This window comes from Sapajus apella, unplaced genomic scaffold (genome assembly GCF_009761245.1).
Source record: "Sapajus apella isolate SASKATOON/1434 unplaced genomic scaffold, GSC_monkey_1.0 scaffold5, whole genome shotgun sequence".
In the NCBI taxonomy this organism is placed as follows: domain Eukaryota; kingdom Metazoa; phylum Chordata; class Mammalia; order Primates; family Cebidae; genus Sapajus; species Sapajus apella.
The window spans coordinates 2811654-2834114 of record NW_022436945.1 but is presented as its reverse complement, the minus strand read 5'-3'; the positions used below and the strand labels follow the sequence as shown (position 1 = coordinate 2834114).

Genomic DNA, 22461 nt, shown 5'->3' with positions numbered 1-22461 from the left:
AGATCGAGACCATCCTGGTCAACATGGTGAAACTCTGTCTCTACTAAAAACTACGAAAAATTAGCTGGGCATGGTGGCACGTGCCTGTAATCCCAGCTACTCAGGAGGCTGAGGCAGGAGAATTGCCTGAACCCAGGAGGCGGAGGTTGCGGTGAGCCGAGATCGCGCCATTGCACTCCAGCCTGGGTAACAAGAGCGAAACTCCGTCTCAAAAAAAAGAAAAAAAAAAATAATAATAATAAATAAATAAATAAATAAATAAATCTATACAGGGTATCCTACATGTGGTAAAATGAGAAGCTGAGGCATTTGAATAACTCAATTAAATTATATAATAAATGAAAAGTACCTGGAATAATGCCTGGCACATATTCAGTGCTCATCACATTTTAACTTTTATCACATGATTATCCACAGTAGTGTATTTGCTTGTTCTTGTTCTAATGAAAATTGTGAGTTAGGTGAATTACATCTCAAAGAATATTTTTCTTCAAAAATGTTCATTCCAGAAATTGGTCTTATTTGATCTTTAAGTCAACAACATGTGTGTGTATACATATGTGTGTGTGTGTTTGTGTGTGAAATCATATCAAAAAAGAATGGGGGACAATGGGAGGAGAGCTGTATGATGATTTGAATGATTGTTCAGCAATAGCTACTTTTCTTCTCCTCCCGTCATGGATAGAAATTTACTTCTTAGCCCTTTGATGCTGAAGTTGGTCATGTGGCATATTTTGGCCAGCTGAACCTCGGAGGATGGAAAATGTGCAGAGACCTAAGTGTGCTTGTATAAACTGGTTTGACATTCAATTCCAGTGATCACCCTGAGAAGAGCAGGCCCCATGAGAATGAGAGACATGTTGGGTGGGCCTGAATCTTGGCCTGTAGCCAAGCTGTGGGTGGGAGACCCTACAGGTGCCGAGGCAAGGGTCTGAAGCCTCAGCCTGTTCCCATGTAAATATGTAACTAGAAAAGAATTAGGGATATAGCTACATAGTTTTATACATATATATATGGCCATTTATAATCCCATGGGTATTCACATATAATATATATACTCAATGTAACCTTTTGAGTTTACTAATGATTATTGGGTTATGAAGCATGGAACTGAGGTAACAATGTGAGCAAAGTGATCCTAAGGCAAGATGCTCTAAGTCCTCTGTCACGCCCACATAAGGGCTGCTGGAGGGCACCTTGGCTGTGCCCAGCACCAGCGCTGGGAAAGCACCTGCTGTTTAGCCAGCTAGGGAAGGAGATGTCCAAGATGTCCGAGACTTCTTCTTCCTGGGGAGAGTTAGGAGAAAACTCCACTTCTCCAAGCTCTTATGGTAGGCCTGACAGCTGTCAGGGAGGCCCACAGACATCTGGGGACTTAACTGTCTCTATGTGGTGCTGTGCTTCAGTGGTCACGTTCCCCGTCCACTCTCATGCTCTGCTTCTGCACCTGGTTCCTCTTTTTCTTAAAAAATAAGAATCAGTAGTAGTAACACAAATCTTAATGTCTTTGTTCTTTCTTGACAAGTATGAGAAAAGTGCTGATGCATTAGGTTTTCTCCTCGCCTCGGCTGCTTGAAAGACCTGGGCCCCCTATCTCCAAGAGACATGATTTACCTGACCCTATCACTGACCACCATTACCTCCCCCTACCCACCCTGCCCCCTGCTTTGTACCCAATAAAAGAGCGTCTAGGCACTCAGGGCCACTGCTGGATTTTGCGCTTTGGCTGGCAGCGGACCCCTGGGCCTAAACTTTCTTTTCTCTTTTTCAGTCTCTTGTGTCTTTTATTTTCACAGTTTCTCATCTCCAAACCTGTAGAGAGGGCCTCACAGGACCCTGTAGGGCTGGACCCTACACCAAGCCCAGCTCATTATCGCCTGAAGGAGGGTTGCCCCGGTTGACCTGTGGACCACTGAGCATGAGAATACATGTTTATTAGTTGTAACCGCTTACGGTTTGGCTGTCTTGCTATGCTGCATTATTGAAGAAAATAATGCATTAATTGACTAATGTACTGCACCTGCATCTTTTTTATCTGGTGATCGGGACTGTGCTTCTCTGTGTTCTCAGACAATCCTACATCACACCATGCCTGTAGCTTGAACTTTGTGGACCAACTTTTATATGATTTCACAGTAACCTAAACGGAATCAGCTCTTCAGTTTTATAGGTAGAAGGTATCATAAAGTCATTTACTCTAACTTCATTATTTGATAGCTGAAGAAGGCAAGAGAAAAGGCAATTTGGTAAAGTCTCGCTGTTCTTAGAGGCTCAGAGAGGATCCAGGCATTCTTAACTGCCCTTCTGTGTGTCTTTTCATTTTGCCAAATGACTTTTAAGTTCATGAATTGGGTGTTTGCAGATGCTGCAAATCTACTTATAGCATTCGAAGAAGGGCCGATAAGCAGGCAAGGAGAGAAGGCAAAAGCCACAGGGAGTTGTGCTGATCAAAGTTGAAAGCAAAAGGTTGGTCAGGCATTTGCTGAGGCTGGAAATAAAGACTTTTCTGAAGTCTACAATCACTGGACTTGTTCAAAGAGTTTCTCTGGGAAGAAAAAGATGAAATTAAGCCGTGGAAATTTTTGGCCAAGTCATGAAAACACATTTTCCAAAAGAGCTGTTAATTTGATGGTGGAATGAGTCACAGCCCATGGGCAGGCCTGAAAGTCCCATCAACTGAATTACTGAAAACTTAACTGGACAATAAAAAATGTATGGTTAAGGCAACCATTCCTGAAGGGTTAGGCCAAAGAGACACGGTGTCCCTGTTTGAACTTTTTCTTTGTATTTTCAGGCCAAATTGACATGGAAAATTACCTGATACTTCAGATCATGAGAATAGCAGCGCCAGATTATTTCAGGATGGGAGGTGTTTCCCATTTCACTTGTCTTCAGGGTCAAATTCATTGAATGGTGACCAGACTTTGAATGTTGCTGTGATGGCAGGTCTGGCACTAACTAGTTGATAGTTGGAAAATAAAGTTTCTCACTGAACTTAAACCTTGAATTTCCCAAGTTATAGAAAGGTGTGATACTGTTTAATAGCAATGCTATCCGAGTGGAGCTTGCTAAATAGAAGTGGCCAAGACTGGTATTTAAAATCTGGTTTTATAAGCATTTATCTTTAGATGTATAGTGGTCCTTTCACTACCTCTTTCTTCATTATTTGATTAAAAAGAAAAAAATGAGGTGTGGTTCTCACATCTTGACAAACTGTAAAAGGCCTGGTGGCTCAGCTCAACTGTACCTCCTCAGGGAAGCCCTTCCCACTTCCTTGATTCAGGGAAGGTAGGATGCTGGCACTGATTAATTCCTCCTTTTTTTTTTTTTTGTTACCCTGTCACCCAGGCTGGAGTATAGTGGCTTGATCTTGGCTCACTGCAACCTCCGCCTCCTGGGTTCAAGAGATCCTACTGCCTTAGCCTCCCAAGTAGCTAGGATTACAGGTACCTGCCCCACTCCCAGCTGATTTTTATATTTTTAGTAGATACGGGGTTTCTTCATGTTGGCCAGGTTGGTCTTGAACTCCTGGCCTCAGGTGATCTGCCTGACTTGGCCTCTCAAAGTGCTAGGATTACATGCGTGAGCCACTGCACAGGGCCCAATGAATTCATCTCTCTCAGGGCATTCATTTCAGCCTGTAATTATACATTCATTGATATGATTATTTCATTAAAGTCTGCCTTCCTCATTAGTCTGTAAGCTTCTTACTTAGAAGAAGCCTCAACAGGCATCTTTAATTCCAAGGGAAGATGAACCCTCTTGGTTTTCATTTACAATTTCCTTTTGCTTAGGCTGAGCATGGTTTCTCATGCCCGTAATCTCAGTACTGTGAGAGACTGAGGAGGAGGATTTCTTGAGTCCGGGAATTTGAGATCAGCCTGGGCAACATGATGAGACCCCATCTCTACAATAAATAAATAAATGAAAAATTAGGCAGGCGTGGTGGCATGTGCCTGCAGTCCTAGCTACTTGGGAAACTGAGGCAGGAGGCTTGCTTAAGCCTAGGAGTCTGAGGCTCTACCATTGTACTCCAGCCTGGGTGACAGAGTAGCAACTTCTTTCAAAATAAATGATAGAATAAATTTAAAAATAAAAAATACTTTATTTTTCTTTATCAAGCATCTATCTATACCACTTCTTGTGTATCTCCTGACATAGGCTCTTCAGAGGCTAGTAGTTGTCCTCAGGCTAAGTTCAAACTGCTGCATGTGCCCTGAAGACTTCCTATGCCATGGGCTCTTGCTACCATCTGGATTCTTCCCTTTCCTCCTACTTCCTACCAGGAACTCAACCTTCCGGCAGCCACTGAGTATTTTCCATTTCTCCAATGGAAGGCAGTGACTGCACTCTACCTTTTCCTCCTACCTCTGTCTTGCCCACCTTTCTCTCAGTTTGTATTAGTTTCCTGTGGCCACAGTAACAAATTACCACAAACTTGGTGCTCAAAACAACGTAAATTCATTCTCTCACTGTTCTGGAATCCAGAAGTCTGAAATCAAGGTCTCCACAGGACTCTATTTCCTCTGGAGGCCCTAGGAAATAATCAGGTGCTTGCTTCTTCCTGTTTCTGAAGCTGTCAGCATTCCTTGGCTTCTGGCCACACCCCTCTGCTGTATTTTCACATTGCCATCTCCTTTTTCCGTCTATTTTACAAGGATACTTGCTATCTGATAAGAGCCCACCTGGGTATTCAGGATTATCTTCTCATCTCAGGATTTTAAATTATATCTGCAAAGACCTTTTTTCCACATGTGGTAATATTTATAGATTCCAGGGATTTGGGTGAGGGCATACCGTTTTTTTTTTTTTTTTGGAAGAGGCACCATTCATCTCCCTACAGGCTTTTATTTTATTTATTTTTTAAATGAATCGAAATGACTTTTTTTTTCTCTGTAGTGGTTAATTGCCCTTTGTCATATTTGATTAAAAACATTTTTGGCAATCGGTGGTTTGTCTTTTAATTCACTTATGTTATACTGACTTGCAGTCCTGTAGAGTTGATGCCAGACTAGGTTATTCTTGAGTTACACTACAATGCCCAGAATTAATTAAGAAGAATCTCATCCTTATGCACTTCTCTAGAATAAAGAGAATCCTATCCCTAATGTTCACAACATGTTTCCTATTTTCTTTTTGTATCTTTCCAGTTTTCTCACACCCTATGCTCCTCAAAGACCTAATTCTCCAAAAATTCCCCTCTCTCATCAAAGAGTCTTTTTTCCCTTTTTAGAAATAGCAGGGAACTTTGAATAGGGGCTGCAATTCACTCGGTATAAAGACTTGTTAATTTTGTTAGGTATGATACCATGGAGATTATGTTATGTCCTTATCAGTAGAGATGCACTCTCAAGTATTTGAAAGTAGAATTACATGACTTCTGGAATTTGCTTTTACACACTCCAGCCAAGAAAGGAGTGGTGGTGGGAATTACATAAAATAAGATCCATACAATGTAGAAAAATATAGTTAGTGATTTATCCATGGGGGATCCATTATACTTTTCTCTCTACTTTTGAATATGTTTGAAGATATCCCTTTCGCCTGCCAACCTGTTCACAGCTTTTACTGTGCAGATTATCCTCATGTCTTCCTAACTCCTCACCCTCTGGTCTCATTCTTCTCTATCCAGTTACTCATTTCGTACCCAAAACTCTTGGAGCAAGCAATGCTGAGCCCATTACTTCTTAAAAGGAAGTAGAAAAGAGAGGACCAAATCCCTTTGGCAGGCATGGGGAAGTCCATGAACATTCTCATATTAATAATTTTTTTATGTTACAATACAAATTTTTGAGCTTCACCTAGTGAAATCTATAGATCATGCCTTTTGCATCTTCAATGATTACTTCAAAGCTTGATAGGATGTTTCTTCCAGAGTTCTGATATTTAATAATTTTTTGCATTTAGTTCAGATATTATGCTCTCATACTCATTGATATCTTTCTTTGATATTTTAAAGGCATTTATTCAAATCAACAGAAATTATTTGAGGACCTGCTGTACTGTGGGTGCCATGATGAGAAGGAGGAATGTAGAAATAAAGCCACAGATCCAGACATTAAGGCTGTCAATGTACAAGGGAGGATAGATAAGAAACAAATATGAGGCATATAACGCAGTAGGTGGAAACATGTAAGTTTGTATACACCTCAAAACTAGCATCAAGGAGGAAAGCATTTAAACCTTTACATTTATAAAGCTGATATTTGAGGCCCTGCAATGAGCTCTCTACATAATTTATGTTCAATGCTCATAACAACCTTTCAAGAAAGATGTTATTACCATGCAGAAGAAGAAATGGAGGCTCAGGAAAGTTAAGATCTTGTCCAAGATCACAGTTAGTAAGTGGTAGACCTGAGGTCCTTTTCACAGTTTTCTTTTTTGAGTACTTGAGTTGTCAAACATTTCCTTTAGTTGATACTAACTTTTAAACAGTATGCCGGGCATGGTAGCTCATGCCTATAATCCCAGCACTTTGAGAGGCTGAGGCTGGGGTAGCCCTCGAGTACAGGGATCCAAGACAACCCTGGGCAACATGGTGCAACCTTGTCTCTAAAAAAACCAGAAAATTAGCATGGCATATTCCCAGCTACTTGAGAGACTGAGGTGGGAGGATCCTCAAGCCCGGGATACTGAGGGTACAGTGAACCTGCACTCTAGCCTGAGTGAAAGAGTGATACCTTGTATCCACCCCTACCAGAAAACCAAAAGTAAAATGAGGCCATTTAACTTTTAAACTGTTCTCTAAAGAGCAGGCTTACTGTTTGTGTTGTGTAATTCTAATCTTTTAATGTTATTTTAAAATTATTTGAAATCATTATTTTTCAGCATACTAGATCAAAGAACCAAGCATTTAAGACCAAGGAAGACAGTGGGTTTGTCATAAATAGCTCTTATTATTTTGAGATACGTTCCATCAATACCTAATTTATTGAGGGTTTTTATCATAAAGTGGTGTTGAATTTTATCAAAGGCCTTTTCTGCATCTATAGAGATAATTATGTGGTTTTTGTCATTGGTTCTGTTTATATGATGGATTATGTTTCTTGATTTGCGTATGTTGAACCAGCCTTGCATCCCAGGGATGAAACCAACTTGATTATGGTGGATAAGCTTTTTGGTGTGCTGCTAGATTCAGGAAGCAATGGCAACAAAAGCCAAGATCGACAAATGGGATCTAATTAAACTAAAGTGCTTCTGCACAGCAAAAGAAACTATCATCAGAGTGAACAAACAACCTACAGAATAGGAGAAAATTTTTGCAATCTATCCATCTGACAAAGGGCTAATATCCAGAATCTACAAGGAACTAAAACAGATTTATAAGAACAAATAACCCCATAAAAAAAGTGAGCAAAGGATATGAACAGACACTTCTCAAAAGAATACATTTATATGGCCAACAAACATGGAAAAAAGCTCATCATCACTGGTCATTAGAGAAATGCAAATCGAAACCACGAGATACCATCTCAGGCCAGTTAGAATGGCGATCATTAAAAAGTCAGGAAATAACAGATGCTGGGAGGATGTGGAGAAATAGGAACACTTTTACACTGTTGGTGGGAGTGTAAATTAGTTCACCCATTGTGGAAGACAGTGTGGCGATTCCTTAAGGACCTAGAAATAGAAATTCCATTTGACCCAGCAATCCCAATACTGGGTATATATCTAAAGGATTATAAATTGTTCTATTATAAAGACACATGCACATGTATGTTCATTGCAGCACTGTTTACAATAGCAAAGACCTGTAGCCAACCCAAACGCCCATCGATGATAGACTGGACAAGGAAAATGTGTCACATATACACCATGGAATACTATGCAGTAATAAAAAAGGATGAGTTTATGTCCTTTGCAGGAACATGGATGAAGCTGGAAATCATCATTATCAGCAAACTAACACAGAAACAGAAAACCAAACAATGCATGTTCTCACTCATAAGTGGGAGTTGAATAATGTGAACACATAGACACAGGGGGGAACATCATACACCAGGGCCTGCTGGAGGGTGAGTGACTAGGGGAGGGAGAGCATTAGGAGAAATACCTAATATTGATAATAAATTGATGGGTGCAGCAAACCACCATGGTACGTGAATACCTATGTAATAAACCTGCACATTCTGTACATGTATCCTAGAACTTAAAGTAGAAAAAAAAAAACAAAAAAACTGACCAAGGAGACAGCCTCTCTGGGATGAAAATGGGGACTTCCAAGGAAGTCATGCATCACAGTAAATTTCACATGGACTATGTATTCATCAATTTATAATACCATGAAAATACTCAAAAGAAATATAGGTAATTCCGTAACTTCTGGATGCATACTACTTTTCTGAGCAAATAAAACAAAAGCAAAACCAGCAAACAATGGAGGAATTACAAATGTAAAAGAACATACTAATTTACCAACATATTGACAATCTCTACATGTCAAAAACATATGCCAAGTTAAAATGCAAATGAGAGTGGGGAAAGATTTTCAATGCAATTACCAAGCTTTGATATCCTTAATAAAGAGTCAATGTTGCTCTCCAATGTACCCAGCTCCTTACATTAACAGGGGCTAAACAAAGAATTAATTAGACCATATCCTTCTCCCAGTACATTAAACAGGATCACCAACAGCAGTGGGAAGAAAAAGCAAATTATTAAAAGTTGGTGGCAAAATCCCTATTAGAGAAGAAAGCTGTCTTGTATTTAGAAAAGTCATTTATAGATCATTTAGTTCTGACAAGCTCTATTTTGTTTTCTCCTTATATTTCTACATAATTGGTATAATCTCTGTAACAAAATGTAATACTTTTCAAACCAAAAGAAATTAAACAGTTGTTCTGAAAGATTCTCCGACCACTTGATGCTGCCCACCCACATATGTCTGTGCTTGTTGTCACCCTCCTCACTATTTTCTCCATATGTGCCTCCTTATAAAATTCTTGCAGGGAACAACCCAGATCAGTCTCTGTGATAACACATTTATTTTGTATTATTAGGTTGGTGCAAAAGTAATTTCAGGTTTTGCCATGATTTTCAATAGCACAAACCGCAATACTTATGCACCAGCCTAATACTCTTGAGGAGTCTGTGAATTAATTGGGCTCAGCTGGGCAGCTCTTCTGTTTCACATGGAATTGCCCATAGTCAAAGACATCCAGAAGCTAATCCAGGTCTGGAACCTGCAGGATGGCTTTCTGTCACTGGTACCTGGTTTGGCTGTTGGCTGTGAATTCAGCTGATGTGCCTGGTCTTCTCCGTGTTGGCCTCTCTATGAAACTGTTTAGGCTTTCTCACATCATGGTGGTGGGATAAAAAGAAGGAGCCTTCCCAATATATAAACAAAAATGTTGTAAGTCTCTCAGTACTTAGACTTGCATGTTACTGTATTAGTCAGGGCTCTCCAGAGAAACAGAACCAATTGTGTGTGTGTGTGTGTGTGTGTGTGTGTGTGTGTGTGTGTGTGTGTCTGCCTGTGTATGTGTATCTGTGTGTGTGTACATATAAAGAAATTTATTAGAAAATATTTGCTCATGTGATTACAGAGTCCCAAGAGCTTGTAGGCTGGAGAACCAAGAGAGCTGCTGGTGTCTTTCCAGTCCAAAGGCCAACAGGCTGGACACCAGGGAAGGGCTAATATTTCCGTTAAAGTTCCAAGGTGGAATAAAACCAATGTCTCAGCTCAAGGAGTCAGGCAAGAGAAATTCCCTCTTATGAGAAGATCAATCAGCCTTTTTGTTTAATTCAAGTCTTTAATGGATTGGATGAGACTTGCCTACATTAGAGGGGGCAATCTGCTTTACTCAGTCTCCTGATTTAAATGTCAATCTTATCCAAAAAATTCCTCGTGGCACACTCAGAATAACATCTGACCAAATGTCTGGGCACCTTGTGGGCCAGTGAAGTTGACACATAAAGTTAACCATTGTGGTTATGTAGGTCACTTCTGCCACAAGCTATCATAGCCTCTGAGAAGCCCCGATTCAAAGAGACTCTACTTTGTAAGAGTCTGTGTCCTTTACCACAGAAGGGCCATGAAATCTGCAAAAAATGTGGATGACTGGATCTTACCTCATACCTAGTAATTTAGAATCAAGAAGATGAGGCCGAGGGATCTGCATTTTTACAAAGCTTCCTTGAATATTATCATTCCAATCATAAAGGACTCATGTTCTGGGCAATGGGAAGCAGTCTGCCTATGGATTAGAATTCTTCTCCTATCCACATTTTTTCTTTAGGATCCAGACCTTTGTATCTGGCGGTACTGTCTCTGCCTTTATCTTTATCTCTGCTTTTCTTACCCCAGCGTCAGTATTATCATCTCAACAAGAACCCATTTCGTTATACAAAAGCATGGTACTTTCTCTTATTTATTGTTTGGCCATTTTCTTTTCAACCTTGAGAGGTTTAAAATAAACTCTTAAATCTTAGAATATTTTATAGAAAAGTTGCAAAGATAGTATAGAGTATGCCCATATACTCCTTACCCGTTTTTCTCTATCTCTAGCATGTAAGCATGGTCCATCTCTCAAGACTGATACAGTGATATAATTACTATACTATATAGTAATAGTAATTATAGACTCCAAATAAAGTCTGTAATTTAGTGAATAGAATAGTATAACTCACATTATACTATAATATATTCACTATAATATATACATATATGTGAACATAGTATATAATTATAGTCACATTATGTTATACTGTTCACCAAACTACAGACTTTATTTGGAGTAAACTAGTTTTTCCAGAGTGTCATTTTTTCATATTACATGATCAAATCTAGGAAATAAATTTATTTAGTCATTATGTCTTCTTAATCACCTCTGATCTATGGCAGTCTCTCACTTCCCTTGCTTTTTCATGATAGTGACAGTTTTGAAGACAACCGGTCAAGTGTTTTGCAGAATGCTCCTCAGTTGGGGTTTGTCTATTTTTTTTTTTAATGTGATTGTAATCCAGCCATGTAAAAAAATCTAATTAGGGCTTTTGTGATCAGGAGGAAGAACTCTACAGAGGTGAAATGCCCTTCTGGTGATATCATATCATATCATGTCATGTCATATCATGTCAGGAAATACATGAGGTCAAAATAACTTATCGCTGGTGATAGTAACATTCATCACTTGGTTAAGGAGGTGCCTGCTGGGTTTCTCTACTATAAAGTTACAACTTATCTCTCTCCATATTCCATTCCTTGAAACTGGGTCGGTAAATCCAGCCACACTCAAGGGGAGGTGAACTAAACTGTACCTCATGGAGAAGAGAGTATTCACATATATTACTGAGAATTACTCTGTAAGGAAGATTTGAAATAGTATATATTTTGTCATTTGGATCCAGGAATTTCCAAAGTAGGGACATTGAAGAAAATGAACAGTTATAGCAGTGTTGCTAAGGACAAACTGAGGTCGACTCCCTCCAACCTGTACAGTAATTATATGCCTTTTTTATTTACCTAGGCCTATAGGAGCTGTCTCTAGGATCTATCCAAATATCCCTTGCTGGCTTGATAAAAATTGTTTCCTGAATCCTAAGGGTCCCCAAGTGAGCTGCCTAAACCAGACTTTTACCGAGTGAAAAAGACCATACCACAAAAAGTACAATTGCCAGCGTTTCCATGGAAATCGGAATACAAAGGGGCGGTTTGCCTGGAGAGGTCTGTTTATTTTATTTTATTTTATTAAAACTATCAAGAATAACCCTTTGAGATGTGACGTTCTGTTTTCACAAGCGCACTCAAGGTGTCAGACAGAGCCCAATTTTATATTCCTTGAAAATAGAGTGTGCTGTCGTGTTTGCCGTGCTTTTCAACATGTCACTTTCAACCAATTTTATGTACAAATGGGTTACAGTCCCACGAAAATATTCAGAAAAAGAGGAAACTGTTTCAAAAAGAAGTATTAAGTATTACTACATCGAAAGCCATTCAGAGTGGAAAACCTTCCCACCCGGCTTCCAACCTTCCTGGGGACCAAGGAACCAGAATATTTGTATAAAATGGCAGAGTCCCTTTTTCCAACCAGTGGTCTGAGGGGAGCTGCTTATTAAACTGGACATTCTTCTACCCTCCTTTAAGATCATGCTTGCTTTGGTGATGTGATCTTGGAGACACTGTCAAAGGAAGACTTGTCTCCTTCCCTGTTGCCATCTGAGTTTCAGTTCTCTCTCTCTCAATATGGCTCCGGGAGGCATGGGCTTGCCCCAGACCAGATCTTCAGACCTGGGGAGAATTTATTACATGAGATTTATTGAGAACGTTGGATTACAGGGTATTCCAGGAGTCATTTCCATCTCTGAAATAACATATTCATTTAGAGTGCCGAGGGTTTACTTCTTAGATCTGTCATTTTAAAATATGTTTCCTCTTGCACCGATGCAGCTTTGATGCAACCACGTCTGAGCAGCAGGCTTTCAAGGCAGTATCAAGACAAGAAGGGGAATAATTTAAGGTGACAGGGCCAATTTTGAAACAGAGGCCCAGTGTTTCTTATTTTGAGGACTTGGCTCAAGCTGAGGTACTTTGTGGCCTCTAGAGCTTCTTGGAGGCTTTCTCAAGTTTTAGTCTCTACTCCCAAGAAAATCAGTCTTTCTACCAACGGCACAGATGGAATCTTTGCCCTGAGCAGATTTCACAGACTTCAAATCTGGGATACCAGGTGAATTAGGTGAGGTTTTTGTTGACTTTTCTGACTTTATTTTTCCCTCTTGGCTGACTCTTTGCGTTGTAAATATTTTGTGCACTTGTATCCTGAAGTACACATGTAATTTGTACTTCAAAATAAAATGTGCCCAACATTTATCTCACTGACTTATTTATTGAAGTGAGAATCAGAAATGGAACCACCATGGCCAACAGCTGGAGGAATCGTGACCCAGGTGAAGTCACTCTTTCCTTCCTACACGCATTTCCTTTTTTTTTTTTTTTTTTTTTTTTTAACTATCCAGGCACATCTGTTGTAGTGCCTTAGGTAGTGGCCCCCTGAAAAGCTATGTTCAAATCCTAGCCCCCCAGTGCCTGCAAATATGACCTTGTTTGGAAAAAGTGTCTTTGCAGATATAATTAAGGATCTCAAGATATGATTATTCTGGATTAACTGAGTAGACTATAAATCCAGAGACATGTGTCTTTATAAGAGACAGAAGAGAAGGCATAGATACAGAGGAGAAGGTGAAGTGAAGATTCATGGGAAGATGGAAGCATGGATTAGATTTGTGCTTCCACAAGCTAAGGAACACCTGATATCCCCACAAGCAAGAAGAGACGAGGAAGGATTTCTCTCAGGATCTCCAGAAGGAAGCAATCCTGCCAACATCTCCATTTCAGACACCTGCTTTCAGAACTGTGAGGGAATAAGTTCCTGTTTTCAGCCACTAAGTTATGGTAATTTGCTCGGGCTGCCATGGGAACTTAGGACACCTGTGCTCTCAGCCTCACTCTTATCACCACTGACTCCTGGGAAACCTGTTTTATTCATTTACTTTGCACTTACCATAGACGAGGCTCTGGAAGCATACATATCAATATGGGAAGTCAGTGACTTTGAGGGGCTTATACTCTGGGAATGATGGAAAAGGGAAATGGGCTTCTAATAGCCTTAATAAGCTGCATCAGACACCTGCCGATGCCTAGGCTCACCTGTGCCTTTATACCTCTGTGCCTTTCCTATGAAAGGATTTCTCAGCCTCGGCGCTACCGATGTTTGGGAAGGACACATTTTTGTTTGGGGGCTGTTCTGTGCATTGTAGGACACTTGGCAGCATCCGTGGCCTTTACCCACTAGAGACCAGTAAGCAAGTCTCTTCTTCTCTGTTGTGGCCATCAAAAATGTATTCAGACCTTGCCAAATATGTATCCCCTGGGGGAGCAAGGCTGCTCTTGGTTGAGAACCACTGGCCTATGGCATTTCTCTACCTGGAATGCCCTCTCACCATTGACCAGCTGGCAGGCTCTTGAAGCTTTTATTGATTCTCAAAGCTTGGTGCCTCTTCTCCTTCATTCTTGTGGCACTTTGTGAGTGTCAACTTGATTGGATTGAAGGATGCAAAGTATTGATCCTGGTTGTGTCTGTGAGGGTGATGCCAAAGGAGTTAAACATTTGAGTCAGTGGACTGGGGAAGGCAGACCCATCCTTAGTCTGGTGGGCATCATCTGATCAGCTGCCAGAGAATATAAAGCAGGAAGAAAAAACGTTAAAATGTCAGACTGGTCTAGCCTCCCAGCCTACATCTTTCTCCCGTGCTGGATGCTCCCTGCCCTCAAACGTCAGATTTCAAGATCTTCAGTTTTGAGACTCGGACTGGCTCTCCTTGCTCCTCAAGCTTGCAGACAGCCTACTGTGGGGCCTTGTGATCATGTAAGTTAATACTTAATAATCTTCCACATATATTTATACATATACTTACATACATATATATATTCCATTAGTTCTGTCTCTAGAGAACCCTGACTAATACAGCAGTGATCTTACTTTCTGCATCTTTCTATCTGCACCTCTGCCTTCGTGCAGAGTTTTTCAAGAAGAGGAGTGTGTCTTTGCGTCTCTGTTTTCTCCTGCACTTAATGTTTGTTGTGATAGATGGAAAGACCTACCAGAATCACACTGTGAGGCCCCAGAAGGAGACAGATATTCAAGACCCAGCCACTGAGCACTTCATTGCTTGAAAGGGCTTCCTCCGCACCTCACTGTAGCCTGTGAGGCACTGGACTGAGTCTTGTGTGGACCCAAAGGCTTCTTTTGTGCCGCTGGCCTGAGGCCAGCAATTTGAGCAGCTTGGGCAGTTTGTGAGATCTCTTTTCCCCAAGCCAGCATTCCCCAAGCTTGTTCTGTGGCTCAGTAGCCCCTTGAGAGGGTCCTTGAAAAAAAGGATTTCCCTCTCAGAATTTCACACTACATAATAGTAAAGATTAAAGATTAAGATATTAGTTTCGCATTACTTGGATCAGTTTTCTAAACTTATTGGACCATGACACCTAAAGCACCTAAGAAATCCGTGTGTTACAATATAAATCTAACAAAATGTTAACTTATACCCACACCCCAATCTGATCTAAGGTGCATTATTCCTAGATTTAAACTAACATCTAGAAGTCAAGATTTTACATAAAAAGTGTTTTCTGAGGCTTTAATTCTTTTCCCATTTGGTATGAATTGTCTGCAACTGAATGGTGTCTGCTAAGTTGACATGAGAAAAGTGTTCTCTGGGTCATCTAAATCCCCACCATTCCCTTTGATTTATCTCCTGACAGATGCCTCTTATTACATACTATACTCTCATTTTTGCTGTAAGCCTAGGAGTACTGCTGTCTTGGCAATGGAGATAGAGGCTTGGAGGCTGTGTTTCAAGAAACAAGGGTAACAGGCATCTTGATTTTCTTATACCTGGGCAGCATCACTTTTTACATTGGGATTTGCATGCCTTCTGGAGAGAAAGACAAAATGGGAAAAAAGCCCCAAGCAAAGCTCATCAAGGGAAATACAAGGCCCCTTTACTCCGAGACCTGAAGCTGTGCATCTCGGCTTTCCACCAGAAGTGGGCCGCTCTTCCGCTCCCTTGGAGGTGACTCTTTTTGTACAGCCTCTCCTAAATAGGGATTCCCTATTTCCCAAAGTGAGGAATTTTAGGGTCTGATATCATTAGATGGCTGGATAAATGAGGGGCTTTCCTTCTTCCTGGCTTGGATGGTGCAGACACAAATCAAGAGATTGGAAAGTGTAGGGTGTATTTAACACATATGCGGCATGACCCATTGAGAAGCTCTGATGAATTTGTAAATTTGCTTGATTGTAGTAATCATTTTACTGCAAGTGTGTATATGAAAACATCATGTTGTACACCATAAATATATGCAATAATAAAATAAAGAGAAATTGTTACATCAGCCTAGAGGAGATGAGATAAGGATTTGGCAAGAGACACAGGGTAGAGCAATGAAGACACAGTTCATGACATTCCACCAGATTGGAGAGATGTTAGCAGATTCTCAGTTACCCCTTTCTGATATCTAAAGCTTACAGATTCATTCACATTAAGGTGCAATGACAATTAGAGACCTACAAAGACTTAAGCCTAAGAATAAAGTCTCTAATGCAGGAACCAGAAAGAGGCTGGGGGGTGAATGGGGGTGAACCTTAAATGTAGACCCACCTTTTGTCTTCCTCTGGCCTGGCTGAGGGACTAGGGGACACAGATTCTGTGTTTTCAGGCCAGCTGGGCATCTGGACTTGAGAATCAAGGACAATGATAATGCATTCTTCCTAATTTCGCCTTAGGAAATGGCTCACTTTTACCTGAAAGAGTTAATGTGGCTCCTCAATGCAACCATGGAATTAAAACGTCATTCAGATACTTGGCTCCAGGTTTTAAAGGGCCTCCAATAAGACCTTGTGGGCCCTTTAGGGAACGAGATAACATTGTTATTGGTGTGAAAGGAGGGTGAGGGAGCACAGGGTCATGGTCTACCCAGGGAAGATAAATCTTGTGCTGAGCAGAGGCCTGACCATCTCTCTGTGATGAGGACTTTATATACAGGATCTGACTGGAGATTCATTAAACCATTCCCATCTTAGCCACCCGTGCCCATGAAGGCAGATCTGTGCAATCTCATATTCCAGGAAGTCAATGTAACATCGCAGGCCAATGGACCTGACTGGTCTGACAGGAACACACAAACAACCAGGACACGGGCTGCACCCTGCATCCCCCTGCCGTGTTTATTTAGGAGTTGAGCTCCATTAAGTGCTCTGTGATGGCCTTCTGATAACACCCCCACCTTTGGAGGGCTGGCCAGAACTGGCTGTCTGCCCTCAAACATGACAGCTGACATTTTTGAATACACTTAAAGATGGGCTTGTTCACCGCAGTGCAGAGGACAGAAACCACACGTTCTAAAGTTATAGCCCCTCCAGCTCATTCATTCTTAGGGCATTTGGTTTATGTGGCAGGTCTCTTTCTCCTGTGAGAATATTGTAAACTTGATTCTAGAGACTGGGGATAGTAGGGAGCAGGGTTTTGGCAAACATTTATTGAATGTGTAAGAAAAACATCACTTGATAAAATTCATGAACTTTATTAAGAGTGTAAACTTTGACGGATATGGAGGTGAGCCAGAGACCCCAAATTCTTACCGTCTTAAATTTTGATTCTTAGGAGCCAAGTATCTGAAACTTCAAGGAGTGAATTGTGGTTTTAAAGGCCTTTGTCCTAAGTTGCGTTTCTGTTGGTTCCCTCCGAGCTTCCCAATGCTTTCCCCACCCTAATCTCATCATTGTGCCTTTATTCATTGTCCCAGTCTCCCATCCTGCTATCTTGGTTTTTCTTTTCATTAATTTACCTAATATTAACTGTGTGCCTGACCCTGCTCTGGTACAGGAGATATTGCAGTAAACAGCCCAGAGAATTATTTGCCTTTGTGGTGTTGAAATTCTGAGGCAGGTCAGGAAGAGAGATGGGTCATGTATAAGTAAGTAGTCAATGAACATGAGTTTTGAGAGTGATGAGCGCTATGAAGAAAATGGAACAGTGATATGAAAGGGAGTCGTGGTGGAGAGGATGCCTGATTTAAGTTGGGTGGTCAGGGAAGACCTCTTTGAGGAGGTGACACTGAGCTGAAATGGGAATGCCAAGAGGTAGCCATGTGGCTTGGAGGTAGATGGTCCATTTGAAGATTAGCAGGTACCTCAGGCAGGAAAGGGCTTAGATTGGTTGAGAAACACTGAAGGCCTGGGAGTCAGGAAAGGTGTGAGCCTAGGGTGCATGGAGGGAGTAAGGTCAAGGAGCTAGGGGGAGCCGAGGGTGCTCAGGGCTGGAAAAGTCATGGTTAAGCAATTGAATTTTATTCAAGATACTAAGGGAAGCCATTTAACAGGTGTAAGCAATGGCATGATATGATTAGATGTACATCAAATCAATACTGTAATCTTTTTAGGCCCCAATTCAAATGTAGCCTGAGCTGTGAAACATGTGTAGGCAAACCGAATAGCTCCTGAGTGACTGTTGCCTGGTTGGAGGACCTGGTCTTCCTATCCCACTGCCTGTGAGCTCTGGCAGGGTGGGGACCATGCCCTGATTAGCCCCGCTTCTCTGATGTGCTTTGCACATATTGCCCAGTCAATAAATGTCCACTGCATTGACCTTAATTACAAGCTCCTGGAGGTTAGTAACGTTTGCCCAATTTATTTTGTAAAATTCCAAAGGGCCCTTAAGAAAAGTCCTTTGATGGCAAATTGGGCTTTTGAAGCAGCGTTATTAATGGATCTTCACACGGTGGCTCCTACCAAATCGGGAGCTAATTAGGGTTAACTCCACCAAAAGAATTTATTCAAATGACTTCCATTGGTCAATTAGTTTCCTGCAGATGATTTTAGCATGTTTCTTAAATGTGTCAGTGTTCAGGCAATGAAGTCAAGATTAAAAGCCCAGACTTCATGTTGTAGGTCCCAGAAATAACGTACATTTTTAATGGCTGCTTCCCCAACTTCAAAATTAAACATATTGCATTGTTGGGAGTACGATTTCAGCTTCTTTACGTTTATGACACAAATGGAGCCATTCGCCCTCACTTCAGTCTATAAAGGCAAGACTCATTAGAAGGAGGAAATTTCCTTTATCATGAGTAAGGCCACGCTCACATGATAAAAAGTGTCTCCACTTCTCCCACCTCCTTCTCCAAACTTCAATTCTCATTTTAAGCAGTTCCCACATAGGCTATTTATCTTCCACATTTTCCCAACTCTCAATGGCACCATTATATCCTTTATTTGGAATCATAAAACTTTGAGAATAAAAAAGAAGCAAATTAATCCTCCCAGGGGGGAAAAGGAAGACGGGTCCTGCCAGCTTTTAAATTGTAGGACTGGCCTGGCCTGGAAACACAGTTTTCTTTTTCAACAACTTAACTGGTGGGGGAAATGAATGGTTATGACAGCGAACCCTGAAATAAAATGCAGAATTATGCAAACGCGTTAAAAACTGACATCTTGAAATAAAAACTGTTGAAAGGCTGAGGAATAAACAATGCGGGCTAGAATGGGAACCTTTCAAAGCTACAAATGGGATACTCTGCTTTTATTATTCACAGTGGAAAAATAACCTCCATCATGATGTGAAAACCACAATTTCCTTTATTTGTGGATCATGCCAGATTAAAAAGCATTCAGGGAAGAAGTGCGGCTGGGAGAATTGAACGCCATCCGAAGAGGCAGAGGCTGAGTGTCCAGGATCCTGTTGTGGACGCTGGCTTGCTCCATGCAATTGCATAAGTCACTTAACCTCCTGATGACTTCTTTCCCATCATCAGACTGGAATTAAGGAGTTGGCCTTTCCTCTGGGGCCCGAGATCTGGATTTCCTAACTGCCAATTGGATAACATGCTTTGCCTTGCAATTTGCTCTAAGGAGTCTCAAGGTTGTTGTGAAAACAAATGATAAAAGTCAGTTAAAAAGCCGGCTGCCACCAGAACAGCCAATGAGAAAACACGAGCCCACAGAGTGCCTCAAAGTGAATCTCCAGGTTCGGGGTTCTGGAAATAGATTCTACAACTAGTAAAGCCTTTATTTTATTTTTTAAAATTACTTTTTAAATGGTGTCATACGGTCCCTGGATAATTGGTGAATATTATGTTCTCATAAAGTAAAATGAAAATCACTGGGGTGAGAAACCGTATGCATGCGGAATACTAAAGTCTGAGGGATCTTGTGGATAATCTCGTCTAGCACTTTGACTTTGCAGGGGAGGAAATTGTAGATGGGGAAAGTTTAAATGATCTACCTGAACTTCTGGAGCTGCAGATCAATGGACACTGTCAGTTTTGAAACATAATTGTGACTGTGATTTAATTGCTCCAATCAGTTGACCAGGAATCTCCCAAGAAGGCTGATGGTCCTGGAAGTTTTAAAAGAACATTCAATTTGATAGTGAACCAGAGAGATCCCTATACAATATTGGATAATGTCTTTTTTTATGAAAGAAGTGTTCTGAATCTTAAAGGAAGCATCTTTTAGAAAAATGAGGAAGACGCAAATGTTGACTGCAATGTTTTAGTCTAAATTTTTCCATTCTTTCCTTCCTGCCTTCTTTCCTCCTTTTTCTCCCTCCCTTCTTCCTTCTTTCCTCTTTTTCTCTCTTTCTTCCCACACTTTTTTTTTTAATTTGAAGGAAGGTTCTGGAGAGAAACTAGAGTAAATCCAGGCCATAGTGACCTAGCATTGAGAGAAAAACCAAGAAAGTGAAGAGAGTCACATGGTGGAGAGGAAAAAGCTCCCTGTGATTTACTTTGACTTGCTAATTTTCAGAAGGAAATTAATAAAATTGATTCCAGCAAAAACTCTAAGTGGACAAATAGAAGAAAAACAGATTGAGAATTGTGAATATTTAGGGCAGAGAGAAAGTTCTTAGAGAAATCTTTCCCTCAGGGAGAAATAAATATTTAGGAGAAATCACTAACTCTAAGGGTCGTTAAAGCAAAGATCACTCATAAGGTGGGAGTAAACCCCTCACCAACTATTAACTCCAATTCCTAGACTTGGTGGCAGTGACATGATTAGTTATTGTGGGTTCTGGAAGAAAGCAGGACCTTTGGCAATAACGCCTTGGAAATATGTATTTTTAAGTACTATAAAAGATGTGGAAAGCAACTTTTCTTTTCATCCTGGGGGCTAGAAATAATACACCTGCAAGGACAGATGGATGGCATAATGTTGACATTCAATGGGGCATTAAACATTTTGCACCACGTTTATGGGGTTTTCCTGTCATTAATTCTAGGTAAAATAAACTTCTAAAAAACGTTTTGTTGTGTTTTTGGATCGCGTTTATTTTCCACCAACTTGCTTTTCTTTGCCCCTTTTTCCTGCCAGCTTTTTGTGTCCATTATGTTTTCTTGTGTCCATCATGCTCTTGGCTAATTTCCTAGCTGGCCTCCCTCAAGCTATGAGGTCTTTCTTTTTCCTTCCCCTCTTCCTCTGGCGTCCTTTCTTTCACTGCTGCTGCTGCACGTGTTCAGGCGTATGGCAGGGTCAGATGTGGTTGGTTCCGCTGGCCTGAGTCACTGTGGTTTGCCTGTGGCGCCCTGGGATTGGCAGTGTCTTGGAAAGACTGTCCAGGGCCTGCAAAGATGGAGGCCACCTGAATCTCTCTGTTTCGAGGGGACCCATTTTATAATTGATCGTGATGGCAAGGCCTTGCCTTTCTTCCTAGTTGAATTTGTGGACATCCTCCTTAATTTTTTCTGCCTCCTTCAAAAAAGCCTCCTTCCCCATAAGCAGTACACACACTTTCCTTTTTAAATCAGGTCAAATTTGCAGCTAAGGGAGGAAGGATGGTGTTTTGAAAAGAGCAGAGGAATGAGAATCAGAATACCTGTGTCCTTGCTCTGCCACTCGCATAGTGCCTGTGGGACGTCAGTGAAGCCACTGAACCCTCTGGTGTACAGTTTTTTGAATGGGATGTTCTCCTGAGACATTTAACATAGCCAACCTCTCCCTTGGGCTCCAAGCAGATAGAATAGGGAAGTAAGATAGTGCAGCAGGAACAGAAGTGAGGAGGACACAATTGTGATTAAATGGAACTGAAACTCCAAGAGGTAATATGTACCCTGATGATCTAAGGCCAGTGGCTCACAAAGTATCATTCAGGGACTAGCTCTATGGGGCTCCTTGGAACTTTTGTGAAACATCTATCAATTCACTCAATCAATGACTATAGGACACTTACTATGTGATTGACCAGGTGATTGACACACAGCAGCAAACAGAAAAGACCCATCCTTGGTGTCATGGGATGCAATGATTAATATTCATAATAAAGAGTATTTCAAGTAATTAATATTTTAGGGGGTGGTAGTGCTAAGAAGAAAGTCAAGCATGTTAAAGGGAGTAAGATGTGACTGCTTTATATAATGTGATTGGAGAAGATCTCCCTTAGGTGGTGGCACTGGAACAGAGAACCAAATAAAGAGGTGAGATCCATGTGGCTGTCTAGAGAAGGAGCATTCCAGGTTGCGGGAACAGCGAGTGCAGAGGCCTTGAGATCACAGGTGAGTCTAAGGAATAGCAAACAAGACCAGTGTACAGACAGGGTAGGACTCCTGGGCTTTCCTACCACATCCATGACTGTGTCCCCAGGCCTAGAGTTGGGCTAGAGTCTGAAAGCTAAAGAGGTGCCCAGTTATTTCTCCTGCACATTTAAGACTTGACCCTAAAGCCTGGTGAGTGAGGGTTGATGGATCTTCTAACTCCAGATCCTCTGAGTCCATTAGGCCAGTCATTGGGCATTCTACTGAAGATGTATCATCTATGATCTTAACAGTCTGTGTTAGCTTCACTGGAATCTCGTTGTGGTATTTTGGGAACAGTTTTCTTCTCAATTACAGAGAATTCACCATCGTTACTGTTGGCTATCACTATGGACACTGGGCCATTTCCTGAGTTTCAGGTCTCTTCATATCAGCCTTGGGGC

The 22461-nt window shown here is 41.1% G+C and overlaps 1 long non-coding RNA gene across 1 annotated transcript; it reads right to left on the bottom strand.

Moving 5' to 3' along the window:
• Nucleotides 1-996: 996 nt before the first annotated feature.
• On the bottom strand, nt 997-21776 carry LOC116546347. Its single transcript, XR_004266682.1, has 3 exons — nt 21765-21776; nt 10266-10270; nt 997-1277 (listed from the first exon to the last, which is right to left on the bottom strand). It is a non-coding gene; the product is annotated as an uncharacterized LOC116546347 (long non-coding RNA).
• Between the last annotated feature and the right edge of the window lie 685 nt (nt 21777-22461).